General features: G+C 40.6%; 1 long non-coding RNA gene across 1 annotated transcript; it reads left to right on the top strand.

Moving 5' to 3' along the window:
• The first annotated feature begins 3,608 nt into the window (after positions 1–3,608).
• Positions 3,609–5,902, top strand: LOC119909828. Its single transcript, XR_005445548.1, has 2 exons — positions 3,609–4,202; positions 5,436–5,902. It is a non-coding gene; the product is annotated as an uncharacterized LOC119909828 (long non-coding RNA).
• The last annotated feature ends 2,649 nt before the right edge of the window (positions 5,903–8,551 follow it).

Here is an 8,551-nt window from a genome sequence, read left to right as displayed (position 1 = left end):
CCCCATCCACCCTGAAGCACTGTGCTGATCAGCTGTCTCTGGTGTTCTTCTGACTTTTTTAACACCTCACTGGAGACTCGCCATGTGCCAGCCTGCTTCAAAGCCTCCACCATCATCCCTGTCCCCAAAAAACCAAGGACCACAGGACTAAACAACTTCAGACCCGTCGCCCTGACCTCTGTGGTAAGGAAGTCCTTTGAGGACTTTGTGTTGTCCCACCTTAAATATATCACTGACCCACTCCTGGACCCCCTGCAGTTCGCCTACAGAGCCAACAGGTCTGTATATTTTAAAGTAATGGCCTTTCCTTCATCCTTCAGCACGGGGACTCCCCTGGAGCCTAAACCAGCATCCTGTTTGTGGATTTCAGCTTTGCTTTCAACACCATCATCCTCGGTCCTACAACCGGACAAGCTGAACGTGCCTGACTCCACCTGCAGGTGAATCACTGACTTCCTGACGGACAGGAAGCAGCATGTGAAGCTGGGAAAACATGTCTCTGATTACACCACCCTCATTGGGCTCATCTCTGGTGGGGATGAGTCCATCTACAGGTGGGAGATTGTCCATCTGGTGACCTGGTGCAGCCAGAACAGTCCGGAGCTCAATGCTCTGAAGAGAGTGGAGATGGTCGTGGACTTCAGAAAGAGCACAGCCCCACCTTCCCCCATCATCCTGTGTGACTTCTCAGTCGCTAGTGTTGGCTCCTTCTGCCTTCTGGGCACCATCATCTCCCAGGACCTCAAGTGGGAGTTGAACATCACCTCCCTCACCAAGAAGACCCAGCAGAGGATGTACTTCCTGTGGCAGCTGAAGAAGTTCAGCCTGCCAAAGTCAGTGGTGGTGCACTTCTACACCGCCATCATTGAGTCCATCCTCACCTCCTCCATCACCATCTGGTACGCTGCTGCCACTGCCAGGGACAAGGGCATTCTGCAGTGCATCATTCGCCCTCCAGAGAAGGTGATTGCCTGCAATCATCCATCGCTTCAGGACCTGTACGCCTCCAGGACTCTGAAGCGAGCAGCAAAAGATTGCAGCTGACTCCTCCCACCCTGGACACAAACTGTTTCAGACTCTCCCCTCTGACAAGAGGCTGCGGTCCATCAGGTCCAAAACCTCTCACCACAAAAACAGCTTCTTCCCTTCTGCAGCTAGCCTCCTCACTGACACTCCTCCCCTTTCAAATAATACAAATGTCACTGCACATGTAAATATTATTTAATTTCATATCATATCACGCACAGACCTTGCACATTGCACATATTTGTTGTCAATTGTTAATCGTTGTTGTTCTGTATTTTTATGCTGTCAATTTATATATTTATGCACACAATATTCTCTTCCGTTGCAATACGGCTGCACAACAGAAACCACAGTAATGCACATGTAAATATCCCATCTCACTCATCTGCTTGTCAGTGCTTTTGACAGCAGTATCAGAGCTGAGTGTGTGCACAATACAGTATATGTGTGTATTTATTACAGTACATAAATTACTACATGGTGTAGTAATGTTTGATTGTTACAGGGTCCACGTGCTTCAACATTCAGCTGAAGCAGGAAGATGCTGCATTTGCTCTTTGAGAAATTATGTTCACAAACAACTATATTCTATTGTAAAAATGTATTTTGGGGAAAGAATGCTAAATTTTATCAACATATCAGGACTGAACGCAATCAAGTTAAATTTATTTTGATGACATCTGAATAGGTTTACGTAACTAAAACAACTTGGTTAAGGTAACGAAGTGTTGTATCCTTGGTTACGTCTCAGGTGTGAAATTCCATCACTGTGTTGTTCTAGTTCTTGTATCATAATTAGAGGTTAACAACAGTAATTTGAATTTCACAAGTCTAAACTGAGCACTTTCTGAGCACTTTAAGATAAAGTAACCATTCAAAATTGTTTGTGATATAATCATGTCATTCTTCTGTTCTTCTTCTGGCTGTTGTGTGTACAGTTTTACCAGGATTATGTTCCTATCTCTTCTAAACTATCTATTCTTTTTTAACAACAGTCTTCCCTTTGTTTACTATGATTTCTGCCTTTGTATCTCATGCCTTTGGCCTCTGTACTTTACCACTGCTGAAACGACTTTTTTCATGGTGAACAGTAAGAACAGAAAACACAGCTCTGCAGCCAAATTGCCTTTGGGTTTTCTTTACACAAAAAAACAACTTCTTTTTTTATCTCTTTTGTGTTTTGTCATAATTGATAAGGTATGAAAAGTTCATTGTTGGGAAAACACAGCCTTTACAGTTAAAAACATGGTGACATTAGCATTCTGCGAATAATCCACTGGGAATTTCTTTCTGCAAGCGAATGAGCTCTCAGTGCAGAATAGTAACTCAGGCAGCTGACATGCTGCCATCAGTTGGCTCCAGAGGGCCTGTTGTTTTCAATAAAGGTCTCAGTGAAACATTGGTGAGTTCGAGGCTCCACTATTAGTTTAAGGCTGACATTATTCTATATTTTTCTTATTGTCAAGAAATCCCATGCAAAGGCAAAAACTAACATTGTGTTTGACTTCCCTTCTCTGTCTTGTACTCATGCCACATTCATTCATACTCAGTCAACATTCAAGTCAAGATTACAATTACGCAACTTGGATTTTTCTAAAAGTTCCAATATATCTGACTTGATGCTTATCAATATGGAAGTGCCTGAATGCCAAAGATGGATGCCTCACATCACTGTCTGTTGCTCAAGGTAATTAAACCCAAATTTAATGGATATAATGTTTAAGCCCCGTTTAATCTGACAGCAATTTAACATGTCGGCCTTGTGTTTGAACAAGCGCCCTGGCCACTTATAGGTAAGTATAATATGGTCATTCAATGCCTGTGCACTGTTAGATTTTCTGAAATAGGCAGCAGAATTCACCCTCTAATAACTTTAATGATGAATGATGATGGATTAGTGTGAGAGGGTCGAGCATTCATTGCACTCATTAATTAAGGCTTCATTGGCAAAAAACTCCATGAGTGATGCAGCCTGTGAATGAATAAATGAACAATCTTCATCATACCATTGTTACCTTACAACTTTTTCTGTTTATTTAAGTACAATTACGAGTTACTTTACTTGAATATTTCCATTTTATGCTACCCCACTATGTTTATTTTAAAACTTTAAAATAAATGTTGATGTATTATTATAGATTAAACTACCTGGCAGCACATAAAGTAGTTCAAATTGGCCCCACTTTTACCAGCTGCAACATTAAAGTGATACAAATATTAACACGTTATGTTCCCCGCTCGCTCGGCTCTGGCTCGACACCAGCGCCGCTCTCCACCAGTTGTCATCTTGTCATAGAAGAAAGGTTACATAATGTTTTCTGAAACTTGGCAGCAACTGATGCAAGAGCACTTACAGTAACATTACCAATGTCTGAGTCTGTTATCTAGTAAGTTTGCTAACATTAACTCAAGATTTATAGCTTGCGGCTAAACCTCTGTGAAACCTCTGGCTGATTTTGCTCAAGTAAACATCTTTGCTAACACAGACAAGTGCAACAACACAAGCCACAGCAAGCCAGTTAATAAGTTATTACTTACAACAGAAAGAAGGCCAGCTCGGCATTGTGACGGCCCCTCTGCAGGGTTCATATTGCTGTTGGTGTGCTTTCTGTCTCCAGGGCTGCAGACCTGATTGGCAGGGTAATCAGCGGCATGGGACACACCTGGGCCCGGTGTGCCCCATGCATATAAGCCAGAGCAGCAGTCAGTCTTGGTTTGGACCTCCTCCTCTCACAGCTTCCTTTGTTTGTTTTGTTTCTTTCTTTGTTTTTACAGCACAACATCCATGCAGCACATTTTCACTCATCCACTCCCTACACTGCTGACTTTACAGATTCTTCCTACTCATTGGTTTTGCTTATTTTCTTATTAATAAATCACTTTGTTATTTAGTTTACCCGTGTGTCTCCCCTTTTTGTCCAGTCCATGAGCCGGGCTGTGACAGCATCTGCATCTTTTCAGCTCTTGTAGCTCACACCAAGTAAAATTCAGTCCGATATTTACTCTTGTCCGGTCTCTTGCTCAGTCACTCTTTTTTCTCTTCCTCGCTTTCTCCAACGTCTTCTTCGTCTCTTCACAGCCTCCGCCATGATACCCATAGACTTCCTGCCTGGGATTTCAATATTACATCGGCGCTCGGAGTGGCAATGACAGGGACGCCACTCACCTTATTACAAGTCAGTGTGCTATCAAAATGACTTTGAAGCTATTACTTTAGATAAACATACTACATAATGTTGCTTTAAGTATATTTTGATGCTAATGCCTTTGTATCATCAAGTCAAATTTTGAATGCATGATGTTTACTTGTGACAGATTATTTCTACACTGTTGCATTGCTTTTTTTTTACTTCAGTAAAATATCTCAGTACTTCTACCACCGCTGTTAAAATATGATATAAAGCAGGTATCCATGTTTTTAAGATCAAAATAATATCTGCTTAAATGTTATGAATGCTTGGATGATCTTGGATGCACCTACCTTACAGTTACTCAGGATATCAGAGGTTGTCCCCATTTCTACTCCAGCCACACTTTGCAAAGTCTCCCATCTAAATCTATCCATTCCTGGGTTTTTTTACATCCTCTGTTGCTGAGGTTAAAAATCTTACACACACACATGTAAAAAAAAAAAAAAAATTCACCTGAAGAACTCTTTCCCAGAGACCCTCATTCATGCCTTTATCACATCCCAATTACACTATCCCCTTCTCCTCGGTGTACCCACTTGGCTGTTAATCAGACTCCAGCATGTACAGAATTCGGCTGCGAGAAGTCTCTGCCTCTTTAAAGCACCTCTCTACTTATCTTATCCTCTTCACCCCTACACAACTGCTCGCTCACTATATTCCTCAGACGCCCATCTACTCTCCACTCCCCGATCCAGGCTCCGCACAATGGGTGACAGGACCTTCAATGTGGCAGGCCCTAACTTCAGGGTTTGTGCCAGTGCGCATCTGTTGGTTGTTTTGAATAAAAACTGGAAAGTCCCATCTTTAGATAAGCCTTTCATGGTGCTTCATAATATGTATATTATTAGTGTGTTCATGTGATATAGACTTCATGTACTCGATGGCTTGTTTTCTGTCGGCCTCTTATCTTTTACTGTATTACCTGACTTTTGTCAGGTGTCCTTCGTAACTCAAAAGGTGCTAAAAAATAAAATGCATTATTATATCTGTCTGTGCTATTAAAAATGTTGTTATGCACATTTCAAAAACAGGTTCCAGAAGTAGATAATATTTTGAAAGTTATGGATTTTAGATTAACAGTTGAATAAAAAGATGTAATTTTTTCAGGTACCATTGATAACTCCCCCCCACCCATTTAGCAGCTTGTCTTGATGGATTTGTTTCTGCCTTGTGGAAATGATAATACAATAATGCTTTTGTTCTGTGCTTTACAAACAGGGAGGGGCTGCAAGTTTGACCTTTTAAGTGTTTGAATAGGCGAGACAATAAAGATATCGGGTTCCTTCTTGGTGAATCTCCAAGACACTACAGTGAGCACACTCATCCTGCTTCATCTCCCACTAAGTCGTTTACAACTCTGTCAAATAAAGCTATGACAGGATGTGCCAGGAGTCTCACTGCAGCTACTGCAACAGTTTACAAGAGACAGAGAGGCAAATTAGAGTAATAAACTCTGACTGCAGCAAAGTCCACTCACAGTATAGTAAGGTGTTTGTAGGTCTCCGGTGTGTTTTCAGTCTGTATGAGTGTGTAAGCTTTGTTTGCATTTTTCATGTGTTGAATACATTTCTTGTTCAAAAAGATGACTCTGTTTCTGTTAGTGAATTTCATCCTCCTGTTCAGACACTTACATAAGAATCAGTGGTGATCTGAAATGTAAATAATAAAAACAATTTGAAGAGCAACTGATATGTTTTCTGTCTCTTTGTCACACAGAAGAACCTACCAACCCACTCAGTCCTGTTGACAGATGTAATATGGAGTTATATGGGATTTAGGAGCAAACCATAAATTGTGTCACGTGTCACATTTCCTCTCTGTCTTCAGCCACATTCCCACTTCCTCAAAACCATCAATTGACAATTCCAACTTGTCTACCAGCCCTTAGACTTTTTCACCCTCCTCACAAGTCACTTAACAGATACCAGCCCATGTGTCTCTTTGCCAGGTCTTGTTTTGTCATGGGTTGGCTGAGTGAAGGCAGGGAGCTGAGGTGTGGACCCAAATGCAGACCAAAAGGCGAAGAGGTTGCAGTCCAAAAACATTTATTAAACACAAAACTGAACAAAACAGGCTTACGTGAAGCACAAGGCAAAGACCAAAACTGAAGTAATCCAACAAGCAAAGCACGGGCAGAGTAATCCAAAGAACAAGAGACAGAACAGGCAAGAACACTCAACATACGACACAAGGACGTGACAAAGACTGAAGACACAAGCAGGCATATATACACACACAGGGACTAACAAGTGGGGCGGGTGCAACACAGGTGAGGGTAATCAGGACTAATGAGACACAGGCAGGCAGAGAGACAGCAGGGGAAACAGACAGACACCAATAAGGCCATAGGGAAACTAATAATAACCAGGAAGAAACAGAATATAAATAACTGAACCAGAACATAAGCAGACAAATCACTAATATACCAAAAAACTACAACTAACAGGGAAAACAGACTGAAATAAGATTACACAGAACGCGGAGCAAACATGGACAAAATAACATAAGTACACAGACCAGGAGTAGACACTAAGACACGGATAAGAATGCAGGACATAACTAGAATACAAGACAAGACAGATACTAAGAAAACTTAAACATGCGAATGAACAAAGGACTAGACTTAGCTACAAAACCCTAAACATGACAAGATCAAATAAAACTATAGAAACACAGAATCCAAAAACAGACTAAAACAGGAAAGGCATGAACACAAAACCACACTCCTAACAGGTTTACAGGTTTGGCCTGTCAGCTTGACCAGGGCCAGAACCTGGCTGTCTGAATACCATCACCTGCCTGTAAGCTGATTTATGTACAATAAATCATAGAACTGCACCTGTCTGCCTGTTTTGTCTGCGTTTGGATCCTGCCTGCACTCCCAACCATGACAGTAATATCCCCGATCCAGCCTGGGACCTTTGTTGCATGTTATTCCCCAACTGTATCTCCCCTCATCTGTCTATAGTTAACTTGATATTAAGGGATTTACATTTCATTGTGACTGTTTGTGCCTTATATGACGTGACAAATAAAATGGATTGATTGATTAATAAAATACTCATGATTCATGCAAGAAAGCCAATGAGAAAAACCTGTTGGCCATAATGTCATTATATTATCAGTCTATCTGGTCATAAATGAAGCACAACATAATCAGTCTGTCATTTAAAAAAGGACTTAAGTGATGTAATGGATTTATAATTCTGTCTCATACACCTATATGAATGAAGGTGGCTGGCAGCTCTAAAAAAGGATCTCACCATTTGGTCTGTCCAGTGTTTGCTGGTGAGAGAAACTTTCAAAACTTCTAATGGCCTCCTCTCCACTATTTAAGATAAGCATTGTAGTTCCTCAAAGTGTCATAAAAGCTGCAGTTTTCTAAATAAGAAAAAATAACTTCCAAACTCATCAATTGGGCCTTTAACTGAAACATGAGAACATACCACCACTGCTGGAAAAACGCAACACAGACACACTTCGACGCTTCATTTAAAGAAAAGAATTTCAAAGGTCTTAACCAAAAAACAACCCAGCACTGTACTTCATTCCCACAAGGTTGTTTTGTTTGACAAGGATGGAGATGGGATCAAAAACAAATCTGTCCATTTAAAGTTCCACCGTTTTTGTTTCCACTTAAAAAAGCCCAGAGAGAGAGAGAGAGAGCAAGCGTGTGTGTGTGCCTTCATGTGTGCAAGTGATGTGCTCCATTTCTTCATTAACGGTTTTTATACTAGAACCTGCTAATTAGCTTTCAAGGAGCTGGTATTGATTCAATTAAAGATAAAATATACAGAAGATGGTTGAGCGAAACAGCAGTTCAATCACAGTATTTAATGAACTAACAAGGCTTCTCTTTCTGTAATATCATTGTAGGAGACTTTATTCATACTTAAAAGTAGAGATTTCCAGAGAACTCTCATGAGAGTAATTCTCTGATATCCAAAGGAAACTGAGCAGTATGATGATGCAGTACAGAAAATATCAGTTTAACGGGAGGTGGCGCTGACAGACATGTTTAACAGTATTGTCAGTAACAGCCTGAATTGTGCATTTCTTTAAAATGTACTTGGGGGAAAAAAGGAGAAACAGTTTTTAAGCATAATGCTGAACACTGCATGCTCCCTAAAGCAGTGGCTTTATTTAGGGGACTTGGTGTCTTTGTCTTGCCAGTATACAGGTGCTGGTCATATAATTAGAATATCATATTATATTCATTCATTACACACAGACTGATATATTTCAAATGTTTATTTCATTTAATTGTGATGATTAAAACTGACAACTAATGAAAATCCTAAATTCAGTATCTCCGAAAATTTGAATATTACTTA

This window comes from Micropterus salmoides, unplaced genomic scaffold, assembly GCF_014851395.1.
Source record: "Micropterus salmoides isolate LMB-PRFRI ecotype aquatic unplaced genomic scaffold, ASM1485139v1 Ms_hic_scaffold_19, whole genome shotgun sequence".
Classification (NCBI taxonomy): domain Eukaryota; kingdom Metazoa; phylum Chordata; class Actinopteri; order Centrarchiformes; family Centrarchidae; genus Micropterus; species Micropterus salmoides.
This window is presented reverse-complemented; position numbering and strand designations above follow the sequence as displayed.